The following is a 17,938-nucleotide window of genomic DNA, read 5'->3' as shown; positions in this document are numbered from 1 at the left end:
AAAGCAACCACGCTAGCCGCAAGACTGCTCCAAAGAACAAATTATGGAATATAACGAGTGGTCGAACGAGAACGAGCGGGAAAAAATCGTTACTGAAGTTCCACGCGGAGAATTAATCCGATTCATTGATCGACGACTGATATTTTTATTAAATAAATATGAATCGAACGTGGAGGCACGATGTGTCGATCTGTATATCCAGATTAGATGAACTTAATTCCTAGTTGACAACAGTAATACCCTGTAAACTGCTTTGTCGCGTTAAATATTCGTGCCAATAATCCGCAACATTTTATATTTTGCGTCGATTTTAATCCTTGTTCGATTCTAATCGATTTGATGTAAAGTAAGGTTCTTCCATGACGAATGTTCATCTGCTCTTACTTCGTTTTAATGTTCTCTAACTCTCTCGCAGCAGTAGACATTTTGTGAAAGTTTCGATGTGCATACTGTTTTTCAGAACACTAATCACTATTTCATTCCTTACTTAATACATAAATTTAGCTTCTGAAACGTCTAATCTTATGATACCCACAATTTTTTACGATTCTCTATATAATCCAAAAATCATACACAACATACAAAGACTTATGAACGCGATAAAAAAAACCACTTCGAAACAGATACATCCAGAATTAAATCCTATATCTACAGATAGGAGCAAATCTTCTTTGAACGATACATAATAAAGTTTATACCAAACTGTTGATATATTCGCTGCTGAAATTCTACTTAATACGATCACGTCCAAAAGCTGAGTCCAGCCAATTTCTCTGAGGATGCAGTTAACGAACCAGTAAAAAGAACACTTTCGGTTACATATATGTACTACGTTTGCGGCACAGATAAGTTAAACACAGCGTGGAGAATGCGTTCAGCGAGCAACAAGTTGCAAGTTCAATGGAAATACCAGACGTTTACGATTGATAAATACAGATTACGTGGATGAGTCGATTTCGCCAAGAAGACCGAGAATCGCACGAGTCAATAATAAGCGTGTGCAGCTACCTCCATGAACGATCCTCATTTGCATGCGTTCCGCGGAGTTCGTAATATTCGTTTATTTCTTAATAATACGGGAGAAAGCATGCGGATATGCGTACGCGCACGATCGCCTCGTCGAGCGTTCATTGTTGCAAGCTAGTATTTGTATTTGTGTCACATATATGTATATGGATCGAACTAACATAAATCAACAGCTTGCAAATATTCTTCGAAATATCGATTTTTATCGAGTTAAATACCCTCTCTGGATACACGCGAAAACCTGTAAAGATAATATAATACGAGGAATCTGCGATACGTAGAAACGTGGTACGCCTAATTTCTTTGCCATTCGAATACAATAAACTCGACGAATGATTTATTCGTATAACAATAAACGGTGGAGCAATTCGTTAGGTCATCTAACTGAACGACGTTTCAAGAGGTTATTTCGTGGGAGGGAAACGCATAAAGTGGAGCAGAATTATTATACGTTCAATCTCGTAGCAAAAATGATTCTCTTCTGGTTTAATTTTTCACTTTTCAAAGTTATATAGATTATTAGGAAATCGTAACCACCAGGATATTCTAAGCTTGTCGCGGAACTAGAGAAACCCTGATGATAGTCGTATTTCTCGCGAGTGTCGATATCAGCGTGAAAAAGATTCTGGTCTAGCTCGTAACTGTGAAACGACGGGGACGCACATTTATGACGGACATAATTCTTATTAAATTACGCTTCTCGTTACGGATGTGGCCCCGTTCGACGTGGCTACATTCCTGGCTGCGGCGTGACAATACTTTCGAACATAGGGAAATATTATATATTCGACGGCTCGCACGTTCGTATCCATACGATGATTCACGAAAGTATTCGTACATTTGGAAACACATTTTATATTTATTACGCGCGATATGTGAAACATTTTGAAATTTTATTAGCACTGTGACAAGATCCGATCATCGTGATATTATAACATATATATGTACATTGTCCGATTGGTTTTAAGTGGAGATTCCAAGAAGTTTTATGTAAGTCATTAATCTCTAAATAAAAAAAAAAAAAAAGTTGGATAACATGGAACTATATAGTTTATACTATATAACATTATATCCTACGATAGCTTTCCTATAAAAGACGGAGGTGTATTTTATCATGTTTCTCCTCTAAAGTTTTCAAACCTTATCGACATAACAATAACGATCCTGTCTGATTACAATGCTATTGAAATTTCAAAAAGTTTTATATTAACACACGCAATACGCATATAAAAGCTTCCCACGATAGCTGTTCGAATACTTTCGCCAACCATTGCTCACATATCGGCCGTGTACAATTGTCGATTGACGAACCCGATCGACCGGACTCGTAAAACGAAAATAGCGAATCGAGAAACGCGTCCAGCCTCGAGCACGGGATTCGAGATATCGAATCTCAATCGGCGGTCGTTTGGTAGTGTTCCAGGAACCGGAGAGCCTCGTCAGGGGGTCCTCAAAGACAGGACCGACTATGAAATCGAAATCGAAAGCGAAGCGTGCCGGTATTAATCAATTTCGCGCCCCGACTCGAATATATGAGCGCACCAGGTTACCTTCTCCGGGTCGAGACGCGAATCGGATTGGCTCGTAGCACGGTTGATCGATTAAAAAGGAGCAGAGCGAAAATCGTACACGGCCCGGCCAATACGTCGCCACGCATGCCACGTAAAATGTAAACGGGATAGGGCGGCGACGCGCGTTTCTTTGCCGTGGAATTTCGCTAACCTGTCGTGCAAACATGCGGCAGACCCGAGGAACGGCTATTGACTAGGCTGACCATTTTAATGGCGCCAGAAATACCGCGCGGAACGGTCACACTTGAATACGTCTTAGTATTTCCTTCAGGGTAGTTGACTGACGCGAGGAGACCACTTTCTATGGGGATGATGACGATTCTCGAAGATGACAATCTCGTGTCGTCGAGTGAAGAACTTTGATCGTAAAAAGATGGTATGGATGTTTTATGGCTGACTTGCCAAATCGTCGGGAATGTATCGATTACGTACTTCGGTAGGGGCAAGTGGGATGAAATATGATGGTAATAAAGTTTTAAAGTCGCCGTATTTATTGTCGTTGGAAGTCAGTCGCGGGTTTATGTTGATACGTTGGTTCGACTGAAATCGTGTTTCGAGGTTAATAATCGGAGAATATTAGGTTTTATGGCGGAGATTTTATTTCGATGACGGTTGGCTTGGTGGTTTTAATACGCGTTGAATAAGCTCCTGTTGGATATGGACTGTTTTTAATCCTGTGAATGCTTGCCTTTAAGAGCGTAATTCAAGATATTCGACGTAGTAAAAAATAGCAAAATTATGCGATTCTTTGAATTTAGTACGTAAAAAAGAATAGGCTTCCTCTATCTTTAGTTTTTTTTTTTTATAAATTACAAGCACAAGTTCGAAACGTTTAGGACTAATCAGAAGGTAATCGAAGAACGAAATAACTCTGTTTAAGCATGAAAACCATCGTTTGAAGAAAATTGCAAACTTCGCAAAGCTCGCGCAGCAATTTAATGGTAAGAAAATAAGAACGAAGAAATAATATACGTGCTATTGAAAGTACTATACTTGTCGAGGAAAATTAATACTCGTCGCGAGGCATTCATTTTCAAACATAATTATTCTCTTTCCTATAATTACAATAATCGTTGCCGACGTGCAGGTTTCGATTACCTACGTTTAATATAATTTAGTATAATTTAGCCATCCTACAGAAACTCAGATGTTTCTCCTATCGTTTACGTAATATTGTCTCTCCGAGAATTTTTTCCTCGCGTTCGAGTCGCGCGAATAAATTATGCAACGACCAGAATTTCGTGTTTGCCTATGTAATACGAAACCCAAAATTAGTCTTAAGTATACCGATACTATTGTCCAGTCATTCTTTCAACATCGTATCTCGTGGTTCTCCTTTGATTCTTTAAATTTAAAACTCTAAATCTAGAAATTTTAATTTAAACGAAAAGACACGATAAGGCACATTTTCTATCTTTTATAGTACAGCAGTTTTAAAACTCAGTATGTTGTCAACTAATTCTACATCGAAATTATTTTTGCCATTTCACTTTGGCATCGAATAGCTCTTTTTGTCTCTTCACCGTTGAAAAGATTTATTAAATTAATTAAACACAATTAAACCATTATTATTCATCCATCTTTAAAAGATTTGTTTCTTCAAATTTATCAGATTATTCTCTTTCCCGAATATTCAGTACTCGGAGAATACTTCGTTCAGCCTCCAAGTAACATAAAACTCAGCGGACAAAAATGAGCATCGTAATATCTTTGCCGTGTAGTCGTCAAATATAGAAATCCAAATGTGAGAAATGTGTTGTTTCCTTCTTATGAAGTAACCAACGTAGCTTTTACGAGTTGAACGATCAGTTTTGTTAGGAAAAATAGCAGAAGATTCATAACACGATAGTGGACGAGAAGTCGGAAAGAAGGAGTTGAGTGGAAATATGTAAAGTGGTTGCTGGCTGGTCGTCTCGTTGCTTGATACGATTCACTGGCACGATAAGAGAGAGAATCGGCCTGCGAACGAGCTAGTTTTACGAACAACGTTGTTTCGCGTTCAGCGTCGAAATGCGTGCGCTCTGTCAACGAAGAAATACAAAATAAAAATGAAACAAGATAAATAATCAGTGCATCATCGATTGGTCACACCTCCTGGTAACTTATTATTCATTACCGTAGCAACGTTGAACTGGTTTAGAAATTGTGCGCCTCCGTAAATAGCGGCCTTGTCTTCGAATTACGATGGATACGTCGACTCTACTTAAGGAGAAACAAAGGCAACAAGTCGACGTAAGATCATTGATTAAATCTACCGCTTAATTTTACTTGACAACTCGTTATCATAGGTCTATCGTGGCCATGGAGGAATTGTGCTACATCGTATGTGGCTTCCATACTAATGAGTGGGAAAATTGTTTATGTAGCGGAGGAGCAAAGGGCATGATACCGTTTAATAAATTTGAATGTATTATTACAATGTTACGAGCGAATATTTCTTTCGAGTATCTTCTATTTTCCGTTCATTCTTTCGCTTCAATTTTGCAACAAAGTGCATAGACGTTGAAAAACCGAAATGTGAAGTTTTAATTCGAGTTATTCTTTCGTTTTACAAATTAGCGAATCGAGATTAAAAAAAATATATCAGAAAGCATATAAAATTTGTATCTTTGTTTAAAAACGTCTTTGTAAAAATATATTCTCATAGAACTCGTGATGAGCAAATTGTTTGCAAATTTATGTTGCACGTAATTCGTTTAATGCGCGATCGATTTCATCTAGCATTCGATGAATTTTGTGACAATCCAAGACCCTACCACGTATGCACGCAACTTTGCTTGGAATGTCGCTAACTGGGTATGCAAATACTCATGTCCGGTACTTATACACTGCTATTGGCCGGGCGTGCCATTTAATGGCATCAGAAACTTGAAACCTGGTTCGCGTGCTTCGAATGCACGCATTTCGTGTCTTCGCCTCGTAGAAATTATTTTTGATCCCTTATTACGATTTACTAATCCTAATCGTTCAATTGAGTACAAGAAGATCTTGGAATATGCATAACGACATGCTATGAATTACACGTTTTATTATATACTATTTCCTAAGAAAAATAACTACAGTCATTTTTTTTTTTTTAATTTTATTTTGGTTATTTTACAATTTGTCCTTGCGGGCATTTGGTAAAGTGTTATATCTTGTTGGTGAAGAAAAAAATATAAATAAAAAATAATATAGCATGTGGGCGGCTACCCCCAGCGGGGTACCAGCTTCGTTTTTTTTCTAAATTATATCTTTTATGAACTATAGTCATTGACAACAATCTCTGTACACCTTGTAAAAAGTCAATTTCGCCCTATTATTATTATTTCTTTATATGTTAAGGAATAAATATATTTTTATACATCACTATATCTATATAGTTTGATAAAAGTTATAGATATATTCATAGATGATTATGTTATAAGATCCGCTTAAATAAATTTATTTATTTCTAAAAAATCTATTTTTAAAAAACTGATACAGTTATCTTCTAAAAGGATAGATGAAGACTTTTACAGACAACTGTGTTCAAAATAACTCGTATCACAAACGCTAAAAGAAACCATTCTCTAACGAGTTGTCCAGATTATTTCTAAAGACCTTCGAAACAAAATTCTCTGGACCCACTAAAGAGAATAATAAAAGCTAGCTTCGTTAGAGGACATGTGGAAATAGCGTGGTTGGAAGCACGCGACCGCGCAACGGTCTCTCCTCAGGAGGGAAGAAAAGAGATTTATAAAGCAGCGGAACATTTCAAAGAAGTCGTCCTTCATGGTGCGTTGACATACAACCTCGTGCGACCTACCCATCTAGAACACTACCTAGAAAACTGAATTTGTCGGCTTGGAAACGCGGAACAAGGTAAAGACGCGAGGCAACGGCATCCCGCTGTGCACCCTGTTGCGAGGGGTCAGCACCCTCGTGTTGACCACGTGTATTCCGTACCTTCCAGGCAAATATGCCCGATGAAATCATATCCGTAATATATGTGAAGTGGTCTCGTGTTGATTTCTTTACCATACGAATTGCCATACGAATTGTCACACACATACAGATACGAATCGACGATTCTTCGACGTTTCAATGACCGGCCTCGCTATTGCGAATAAATTTCGCTTTCGAATAGCGTTTCATAGAGATAGAGATGCAAGTATATTGTTGGGTTTATGGGATATGATATTTTGCCTAATAGAGGGAATGCGATATAAATATGGAAATGTGAAAGAAAGAGATGTTTAAGTTTCTTCATTATTTCGTTGGTATCGTTAATTTGTAATTCTATTATTATTGTTAAATTAAATTTAGCATCAAATCACTCTGATTATCGATGTAAGAAACGTGATACAAATATCGAAATATGAAAGAGAGAAACATTTAAGTGTCTTAATTATTTCATTGATATTGGTAGTTTGAAATTGACAAATTTCGTATAAGTAGAGTAGTAAAAGTTGTCAGTGCTGTAATAGTTATACATTACGAATTCTGAATGGATCATAAAAGTTTCAAATACAGTTAACGTGATACATTAGTCCATCGTAATATACTATTAGAGATGTTTAGGTTAATGGCATAGCGATCAAAGTTACAGTACTTTAACTTCCGTATGAAGAAGTTTAGTGCTCGGTCGTTAACGAGCTGCCGCTATGAATTGTTACTATGACTAATAACGAACTATGACTTATACGACGCTATATACTGTAAATTTTAATATTATTCAAGATCGTTATTTTATCATAGAAATCTCGCAGGTGACACGTTGAAACTCGATTTAATTCTAAATATAACTACACGATTAGAAACACGATCTGTGCGCAGGTTTAACAATATTTATCAAATAATATCAATTGAACTTGCAGTGCACGTTCGACACAGAACATTGGTTACGAAATGTATTATATCGTAAACTTTGTTCTTTATTGTCTGATAATTCCGTTCACAATACCCAATTCGAAAAGCTAGAACAAAGCTAGAACAATACGATATCTTAAAACAAAATGTTTATACGTTTGATACGCGCATAAAGTTTATTCTATTCTCGTATTAAAATTGAATAATGGAATGTATTGAATTATTATTAGTAGCTAGAAGCAATTGCATTCCACCGTATAGGACGCAGATGTTGATAATCGCACTTGCTTCGTGATATATCATTGCGTAATATCTTATTTAGCTGGTGCGCGTTTCCTCATCGAAACGTGGACATTTTTCCACTCTGGAGAACGCGAACACGTTCACGAACAATACTCTCGATCTCAGAATAAGGAAAAATATACGCTCTATCTATATTCGAATATTTTCTTCGATATCATGTAATCGATGGTAAGTTCAAATAAATTCAAAGCGTTATGTTATACCGGAACGATAAGTATACTTCTTGTTTCATAAGAACATGAATAATTTGATAGGAAACAGTAATATTTAAATAAACGATACTGTTTCACATTCATCTACAATTCCTATGCCAAGATTTCTACCTTCGAAAGGATTAACATGTTACTATGATGTGAGACTAGTTAGAAATAATGGTTCGACTGTCAACCCACCCAAGAGTGGATAACCTAAGATTTTAAATCGATATGACAAGGAACGAACGATATTGCAATCGTTTAGGAATAATGAATATATCTTTATTAGAATTTCAAATTCTTTAAGGATAACATGAAAAACTGGATAATTTTCCAGATTTTTATAACGATTCGATTCCACTCGTTTACAAGATACCTTGTCCTGTACGAAGAACTTTCATAATTCATAAGGATCGATTTACATATGAAGCAAGAGACAGTGCGTACAAAAATTACTCGCATACTATTGTATTTATTATAACATTTACATACTAATTAATTAGGTCCGGGCATATCAAGTTTCGTATCGTTTACTTTTTAAAAATAAAATGTAGAATTTGTTGAAAAAGAAACGGGAGATTTCATTGGAAAATAATGATATACGCAAATATCTTGTTATATTTTTGTAGCCACCGTATCGACAAGTATTTATAATTTCTTGATCAAATTTACAAATTTTTTGCTTATCTATTTTGGAAACTCTGAAATACTCGGAACGCTAAATGTTACATAATGCAACGTGACGACACACGAATGCGGTTCCTCCATGTGTTTTTTTGTTTTACGAACCACTTGTGTCCCAAACGAGATTAACCCTAGCTTTCAAAATAAGTGTAAGGAGAAAGTATGTGACTTGCAGTGGAACCTTTTTTTTTCCATGCATGTCGACTGATTTACATGGCAGCGTACCGTGGATCGTAATCCCCATAAGCGCCACATTTCTTTCATACTCGAGGAACCGACACATGGTTTTGTATTTGTCCCCGGGTGCACCGGTAAAATTACGAGCTCGTAACTGTGAAACGTCGAACGATGGAGTATAATTTATGTGCGTGATTCGCTGCACCCCCATTTTTACCCATATAATTTACTTTTAATTCGAAAAATAACTATGTCAACGTTGAGAAAGTGATTCTGATCGTACGACGATGATTCGATCCGGATTTGTTTCATAATAACAACTGTGATTGCTCGAACGTGAATGCATATATAATAGAAGCGTGGAAACGTTTTAAGTTGAAAGCAGATTTTTGATGAGTACAGAGGACAGTGAAAGCAGCGTGAAGTATAGCCGGCATTTCTGTCCTCGTTGACATTCGAAATATCGAACGTCTAAACGGTCATTAATTAGTAGGCAAATTAAGGGTAAACATTTAAAAATCGTTGGAATTCTTTTTTTTCAAGGGCCCACACGTGTGATGCCCGCGTGTGATTCTGAAGTTAACCAACACATCGGTCGTATACACACGCATGTACGTGAATATCATGGCTGTTAGTACTTAACATACATTTTCATATGTCGAGTCCCATACCGGTGATTTATAAATTTCCTTAATGAACCTGCTCGAGAACGACCACGGTGGACACTTGAAGGTTTTTCTGTTCAAGTTCTGCTCTCTGCTGAAGAAGATATCATGTTTTTCTGTATGTTTTTTTCTTTCTTTCTTTTTTTCTTTTTTTTGCTCTCTTCTTTTTTTGTAACGGAAATTAGAGAAGAATTATTAGAGAAATGGATACGAAGCCAATAATCGCAGCATGAGGTTTGCATTTTATTATCGATTGCCACCATATCACGGATCCTGCTTCTCCACATTTGCACATATCGTAAATTTGATTTTAGGGTTGGCAGGTACATCGTAATAATTTATGTGCCACAGGTTGACGTTAAAGCCGCTGCTTCGATTGCGCTGCAAATCAAAACAGTCGTATGATCTACGATCAAAGCTAGTTCCACCGCCTGCGATTCCGAGAAACTCTTGGCACGACGAGACGCTGCTTAGAGACTTCGTCCAACGAGACGCCATTTCGAAACTTGTTCAAACTATCCGGACCTCTTCACGATCATTACAAAAGTGTATCTTTGATACACCATGTCCCTTGTAATAATTTTAACGGCGATGTCAAATTCTTGCCAAGAAATAAATAATGGCAATATACCGTCTATTGAGTTACGACGAACATAAATCTTTAATTGTCTGGGATTAAGATAGAAAATCTATAATTAAAGTAGGAAGAGTTTTTGTCTACGACAGACTTGCTTTCGCCGGCTTTCTTCCAGTTGTTAGCTCTCGATTTATCTAATTTTACTTTCGTTCGTTTCTAACTAAATTTCGAATATTTATACAAACTTGTGTTTTCATGAATATGACTAAAAAACTAGTATCTAGACAAAGATTCGTTTCCCTTATTAACCCTTTGCACTCCGAATTTTATTTCAATTTCGTTGCCAGCAGCTGCCAACGCTTTTAAGTGTTTTATTTAAAATTTACTTTAACTAGGAAATAAGACAATTTAAATAAATAAAGGAAGAAACAAATTCGCTTAAATACCAGTTTTATTCACACTATTGTTGTATTTTCTAATTTTTAAGTATATGATATATCTTGAAACAATTTCCAGGATGCAATCCTGGCTTCCTTTCGCACCTTTCACAAAAAAAGGTGGGAATGAAAGAATGTCGAGTGGAACTCGACAAAGGAGCTCCTGAGATAGAAACTGATGTCGAGTCACACTCGACATAGGAGTGCAAAGGGTTAAACATCATAAGGATATTTTGTATCCCGTGCATCTTACGTATTTACTTCTCTTTAAGCAAAAATTAAAAAAATTTTGGAATCCATTCTTAAATCTCCTACTAAGAAGAAGCGAACCTTCAAGCACTATACTTACGTCGCACAGAATGTAAACACGTTAATGATATTCACATTCGTTCCATGTGCATTAAATGTATGATGTATAAACCTCTCTCTAGAACTTTTTAGTAGTTTTTAAACGACGGGTGTTTATCTGGAAGATAAAGGATCCCGAGAAGTTGTGGTAGAACGTGCAGCAGCGAATCTCCTGGCATGACACGAAATGGGATCAATTAGGGACGCTTCTTCTCGGCAGATACAAAGGGCGGGCTAAAGGGGAGGGCGGTGGTTATTTTATTTTCTTGCGAATTTCCATTGCGCCAGAAGGGGCTCACGCCTCTCACCGCCCACAATCCTGTCGACTGTCAGAACTGTCAGTGTTTCGTGTGTCGGTCGGCTCGCTGGTTTTAATCACCAGGCATATCTCGTGTTCTTCGTTTCTCTCCGATTCTTTCATTCTTTCCATTCTTTCTTCCTTCTTTTTTCATTTTTCTTCTCCCTTTTATTTTCTCCTTTTCGCATTTTTTCCCTTCAAGCAGGCTCGTGACCGTCCGACTTTGATGGAAGTAATTAGTACGTTTCCTACGAAATTAGCGGAGATCTTTTACTCTATTATCTGTTTACGTTCGTCTATTATACTTTATTACCGTTGTTAAACGATAACCAATTATTATCACAAGTTACAACGTTATAAGCGGATACACTGTTAGTTTCGCCTTTACATTTTTATTTGCCTCATTCTCGAAACTTGCTTTTACGTTGAATTCTTTTACGTTAGACTTTATCGAACGATATTTCCGATATTACTACCTAATTGTGTGAATAATGCCTCATATAAAGTATACTTTATTCTGTAGTTGTAACGGTAAAACACAAACGATGAATTCACTTTCTATGGAAATTATGACAGCAATTATAAAAACTAAATACTATAACAGAAATTTAGAGAAGCAGGACTTTGCAACAAATATGATGCAACAGGACTTCGAGTAAATTCCTATTAGAATTATGAAAAGAATTCCAGAAACTAAATACTATAACAGAAATTTGAAGAAATAGGACTTTACAACAAATATGATGCAACAGACCTTCGAGAAAATTCCTCTGAGAATTATGAAAAGAATTTCAGAAACTAAATACTATAACAGAAATTTGAAGAAATAGGAGTTTCAACAAATACGACGCGGAAAAAGAAAAAGGAGTTGTAACAAATATGATGCTACAGACATTCGAGAAAATTCCTATGAGAATTATGAAAAGAATTCCAGAAACTAAATACTATAACAGAAATTTGAAGAAATAGGAGTTTCAACAAATACGACGCGGAAAAAGGAAAGGGAGTTGCAACAAATATGATGCAACAGGCCTTCGAGAAAATTCCTATGAGAATTATGAAAAGAATTTCAGAAACTAAATACTATAACAGAAATTTGAAGAAATAGGAGTTTCAACAAATACGACGCGGAAAAAAGAAAGGGAGTTGCAACAAATATGATGCTACAGGCATTCGAGTAAATTCCTATGAGAATTATGAAAAGAATTTCAGAAACTAAATACTATAACAGAAATTTGAAGAAATAGGAGTTTCAACAAATACGACGCGGAAAAAGAAAAAGGAGTTGTAACAAATATGATGCAACAGGCATTCGAGAAAATTCCTATGAGAATTATGAAAAGAATTTCAGAAACTAAATACTATAACAGAAATTTGAAGAAATAGGAGTTTCAACAAATACGACGCGGAAAAAGAAAAAGGAGTTGTAAGAAATATGATACAACGGACATTCGTATAATAGCTTGTAGAAGATTTATGATTATTACTAGTTTTGCAAGGAGACGTTGGAAGATCAATCGCAATTATCATTCATTCTTTCCAATGATTTGATTTGAAATAAAAGATTCATCCTAGGAGCAAAAACGTTTCTCGTTAACGCAAAGGTTTCCTTATCGTTTTAAGAAAGGTTGCGACTATTCAAACAACCGGTTAAGTACCACACCGAAAGCGTTAAGATGTGCTAAGAGCCCATGGCATTCACGCGTGCACCCTTGCGGCCGGGTATTTCCGCGGCTTCATAACGTACCGTTTGACAATATTATAAACGCCTTCGTTTAAGCTGCATTCAGCTCGGATTTACGCCATGCAGCCGGCCCAACTTTGACACTTGCTATTTAAGCGATTCGCATTTTCAGAATTACCGACCGAATGCACTACAACTTATTACGATTCTCTTTTTCTCCTTTCAGTTATATCATTCAGTGTATTTTAAAATAACGACGACCTCATTTTGTCAGTTACATACGATATATAGCTTCTGCGATATTGTATGTGCACAAAGAAAATTATAAGAAAGAAAGTTATCACGTTATTGTCCTCGATGTGATAACGAATTCCAACGAAGATTTAAAGGAAGAAATTTTCTTTTAAGTTTGACTTCAATGTAGATGTTAATTGCATCGGACGATATATGTAACAATCTTGTCGTAAGACCTCTTAAAATCGTCTCATTGTTCTCCCCTCCTTTTTTTAGCTACAGCATTTTAGAAAAATTGTTAGCACGTAGTAACATTTACTTAGTTAACAAGTAGTGATTTACTTAATTAAACTACAATTTGCAATTTACAAATTACCTTTTTTTGTATTATGTAACGTTGCCTACGATTTTATTAATTAACAGCTTTTAGCAAGACTTTCAAACTGAAACTGAAAAATTGAATTACATACCTGATTTGAAGGAAAACGTCGATATTGTTGAATCTTCGGTTTTCTCATTCAGTTCTTCCAGACTCGTTCAGCTCGCTGATCTGAATCGTAGAACGTCTTGTATCTTGTAATAAAAATTTTACTATTATCGTGGGCAATCACCTGGACACAGAATTCGTTGACTATATTTAACCTAGTCGACGTCATATTTCTCACATTGTTTCCCACCGACTGTGTCGTAACATAAATTCCAAAGAACTTGTATTTAACCGCTCGAGACGAGCTTTAATTATAAGACGACTATTAGAAGATTTATGCACAGCCTTGTCAACTACATCGTCTTGTTCTTATCACAGAGCGCCGATAACTATGAACCATGAATAAGCAAACGAAGCTGAGCTTGTCCGTGGCAAAAGTCGTGAAACTACTTATCGTCAACGACTTCTGTAATACCGTCCCTGATGCACCATGTTTCATTAAGAAATTTCAGAGCATCTTTTTTTTATTCAGCATTCATTGAGACTACGTTCAATAATGATATTTGATAAGAAATGAACGCGGCATCTTGTGTACTGATATGATTCGCGAAACTTTCCTTGGTTATCTATCTTTTAGAATTTAAACTACGAGGATTTGGTTAATTATGTGGAGCTGTTTAATTAGTTTCCAATGAAATGAAGAGAATAAATTATTTGATAATTGACGGGAAATATTTATGAATAAATGTTCGTTGGAATTATTAATATTTGGTATTCTTTTATATATATATATAAAATAAAATATTTAATAAGTATATATGTATTTATTATGACAATTTTTCTGGCTCATAGTTAATGGCGTTTCGTTTTATTGAAAAATAACTTGATGTTCCTCTGAAAGAAAATATGGGATTAATTCAAGGTAATCGTGAAACCTGTCATTTTTGTCTGGTTAATCTTTTCGAATAACGAGCAGGTACATATCGATGATCAACGTTTCTGCTAATTATTTCAATTAGTAAGTTGGTAAGAAATGAGTAATTTATATTCCTCCCTGTTCAAGGATATTAGTACGTGAAAAGGCAATGTGAACGTGTCGTGCATATTTCTCAGAATGCATTACGTTCAAATTGAAATAGAAGATAAAGTCATCGTACATAAACGGGAAATTAGTCAAGCATCGAATAAAATATTCTTCTTGAAATAAAGATTCTTCGTTATCTAATTAGTCAATTAGCGAACGCAGAAGAAAAAGTGTTATATATGTCTTTTTGCCGAAAACGAGATAACTATAGAAAAGTTTGTAAGAAAGCACGCACATTTTTCTATTATAATTTCACTTTGCTCCTAGTTTTCACAAATGAAAAATTTGTACGACTCTTCTTCTCCTAAAACCCCCCAATTAGTAGAATTCTTTGTACGAGGTATCCACAACTATTTTACAAAACCAACTTACACCGCTCCCTGTAAACCATAGACTGTAGACCCTTGAACACGTCGAACAGCGACAGCTAATCCAAATGTAAGAATAGTTTCCATGTTCGTGGCTTGAAACTATGGTTTCACACCAAAAGCAAATACACGAAGGTGTTTCTTATCTAGTGGAAGGGTATTTGTTTGGTCGGTTCGTGTTTCGAACCCTTCTAAAAATTTACATAATTACTGTGAGAATGGTAGCTTCTTGGCTAGCGCCACTCGACGAACCACGAGATATTCCACTCGTGTTTCACTCACGCCCTTTGATGGATTCGTTTGCTTAGGTGGAAAGAGGCCGATCTTTTGTTTCTGTATCTTGTTGCGCGCACAGGGGATACACTCGTAACGATGGGGTGTGTGCAGCGTCTTATTCCTCGAGGAGCAGCCAAATCGTGGCTAGTTGGAACGCGAAGCTTTTCAGCTTGAGAAGAAGACACACAGGTAACGCGTCATCTCTTCGAACAAGACGGAATTCCTTTTGAGCCATTCGTCTTGGGGAATTAAAACGTGAGAACGATAAATAATCGAGCCGACGCGAGAAATCGCTCGGTTGATCGTGATCTCGATGGATCGCTCTTTTTGTGGAGCTTTGCTTCCATGGCGTGAACAGCAGGAAATTTGAGATCTCACACGGCGGAAAAAAGAGGTGCGTTTTTATATTTTTATTCAAACAGCTGTAATCGAATAATTTTTAACATTACGAATACGATAAATCCAAAGTGGATATGTAGATGTAGTTTGGAAATTCGAACGGGACACATTGCCACAAGTGTTGTTTGAACGATGAAAATTTCGTTGTTGGTCATTTTTCGTTAAGTTAATTTTCTTCGCACGAACAGCTAGATGTTCCAAACTTCATCCCATGGAAGAAATAAATTTCAATATCTCGGTTGAAAAACTTTGCATACCGGTACCCTAATCAAACAATTTCTAATGGGTATTTCAAATATGATAGATCGAGTAGCAAATCTTACATATAGTCGGAGCTTGATGAATGGAACGAGTTTCGGCTTGTAAGAAGCATACAGTGAATTTGAAACGTTGGACTAGATTAGATACTGCGAATGTCAGTCAACCGAAATCCAACTCGCTTATTACGCACTCCCCTTCACCCACGCTTAAGAAAATAACATTCTTCGACTTCCTTGAGGCAGCGGGGGTGGCCGGCATAAATATTATTGAAACAGTGCGCTCCGCGTGACGCTCCACAGATCACTGACGTTCCCATATTTTTTTTCTTTCGTTTACCACGAACCACCGGATTCGTAGGTGGCGATGACGCACGTCATCGATACGTAAGAACACTTGGTGGTGACGTTCAAGTACAGTATAATCTACGGCGGGAGCACGTTGAACGTTATCTAAGAGCGGCTGTCGGGTCGCGTAAGTGTAATCTACGATCGAACTCTGCAAAGTGTTAGATAATCGAGTGAGAACGTCATCGACTGCCGGCTGTTAACAGGTCTCTTCGTAACGAAATCGTCGTTCTACCACTCATTCTTGTTACGGGGAAATTCATCGCCCGCCGTATCGTTCCCTTGTGGGGTCAGTCACGAGCGATGTTTCATCGTTTACCAGCAACCAAGCCGGTGATATCCACGTGTTTGATGATATGACATCAGTTGTCTGCGAAACAGTAAGTTCTTTGTGGAACTCCTTAATCTAAGAATAGATTTCCTCTTTTTTGTACGCCAATTGCTGTATAGACAGGGTTGTATTTTCCTATCGATGAGCTTGTAATATTTGCTACGTACGCTGGACAGGTTCTAAAAATTGCAAGGGAATACTTTCATGATAATTTTTTAGCGAGTTATTCGTAATATCCTCCATGACGTTTTATCGTCTTTTAATTTTACTACCTATAAGTCAGGTCAAAACGAACGAAGCAGAAACTATGTCGAAGCGGTTATATCTAAAATCTAAAGCTCATTCCTAGATTCCATAGATGTAATCCAGTCGTTGGTTTTTGTATATTAGACGAGAATGAAAAATTATCCGTTGGCGATGAATTTCCTCGTATTTTCTATAACTCTACCCTTTTCTATGAGATCTTCCTTTCCGATTTTACGATAGCAACAATCTTCATAGGATTTTTACATTGAACTCTGAAGAAATCACATTAATCGTTGAATAATCTGATAGAATTATCTATTAAAAATTAGAAGAAATATTCTTTGAATATTTGCTGTGCATGTTCGCACCTTTCAGTTTCCCACAAATACATAACAATCGACAGGCTAACAATCACCAACGTGCACGTACGCGATCAAAGAAAATGGATCGATTGAAACGACAAGACAGAAGCAGAACCCGTAGGATGGAGTCGATTAGAGTGGCTTTATGGTATACTGTGTCATATGTGACAGGAACGACAGTGGTCGCAGAAACAGTTCTTATTATTAGCCGGCATCCCCTGTCTCGTACATTGATTTACTTCGACTGTCACTGCTCGATAAGCTGGTCGTAAGTCGTAATGCATTGCCTGGCGGTGGGTTTGCCGTACGGATGCAAATATATCTCGTGGCACCGTGACGCGTTCGGTTGAACCCGGTTCGTTTCTTCGTCTAGTGGCGATCGTATAAATGTTCGTCACTTAACAAGATTCTCGGATTTCAGAGAGGCAGTTCCGCACCGATATGTTGCGTTCAGACAGCACGTTCGTCAGCCTTTTCACGCAGGGTGGTTCGGTGGTCTCCGACAAAGATTGAGTTGGTACAGCTGAATAATGAAACTGTTCATTTGTTACGTGTAAAGTATTCATTTATCTGAAAGAACGTTTCAGAAATGAATCAAAGTTGTAAGAGTTGAAATTTCCTTGTCTATTTTGAGGATTTTCTATTTGTAGTTTCTTGAAATTCAAGAGGGAATATATAGAGTGAAACATGGTAAGCCTATTTCTTATTTTCCTAAAGTAAAATGTGTGATTATTCATTGTATGTAAGCATCTAATATAGCACATTGAATGAAACATATTTCTACTTATCTGTTTTTAGATTTACGTAAACGT

At 36.8% G+C, this 17,938-nt stretch overlaps 1 protein-coding gene across 3 annotated transcripts in view; it reads left to right on the top strand.

Moving 5' to 3' along the window:
* The window catches only part of LOC132908526 (uncharacterized), a 115,386-nt gene that overhangs the window by 38,242 nt on the left and 59,206 nt on the right, over positions 1 to 17,938 (top strand). The window contains exon 1 of one of the 3 annotated variants that reach the window (XM_060962613.1): positions 16,266 to 16,567. The exons of the other annotated variants lie outside the window; for them this stretch is intronic. The gene's annotated coding sequence lies outside the window, so the exon portion shown is untranslated. Of the gene's footprint in view, positions 1 to 16,265; positions 16,568 to 17,938 lie in introns of those variants that run through there. 3 annotated transcript variants of the gene reach the window in all.

The sequence above is a fragment of the Bombus pascuorum genome, chromosome 1, assembly GCF_905332965.1.
Source record: "Bombus pascuorum chromosome 1, iyBomPasc1.1, whole genome shotgun sequence".
In the NCBI taxonomy this organism is placed as follows: domain Eukaryota; kingdom Metazoa; phylum Arthropoda; class Insecta; order Hymenoptera; family Apidae; genus Bombus; species Bombus pascuorum.
This window is presented reverse-complemented; position numbering and strand designations above follow the sequence as displayed.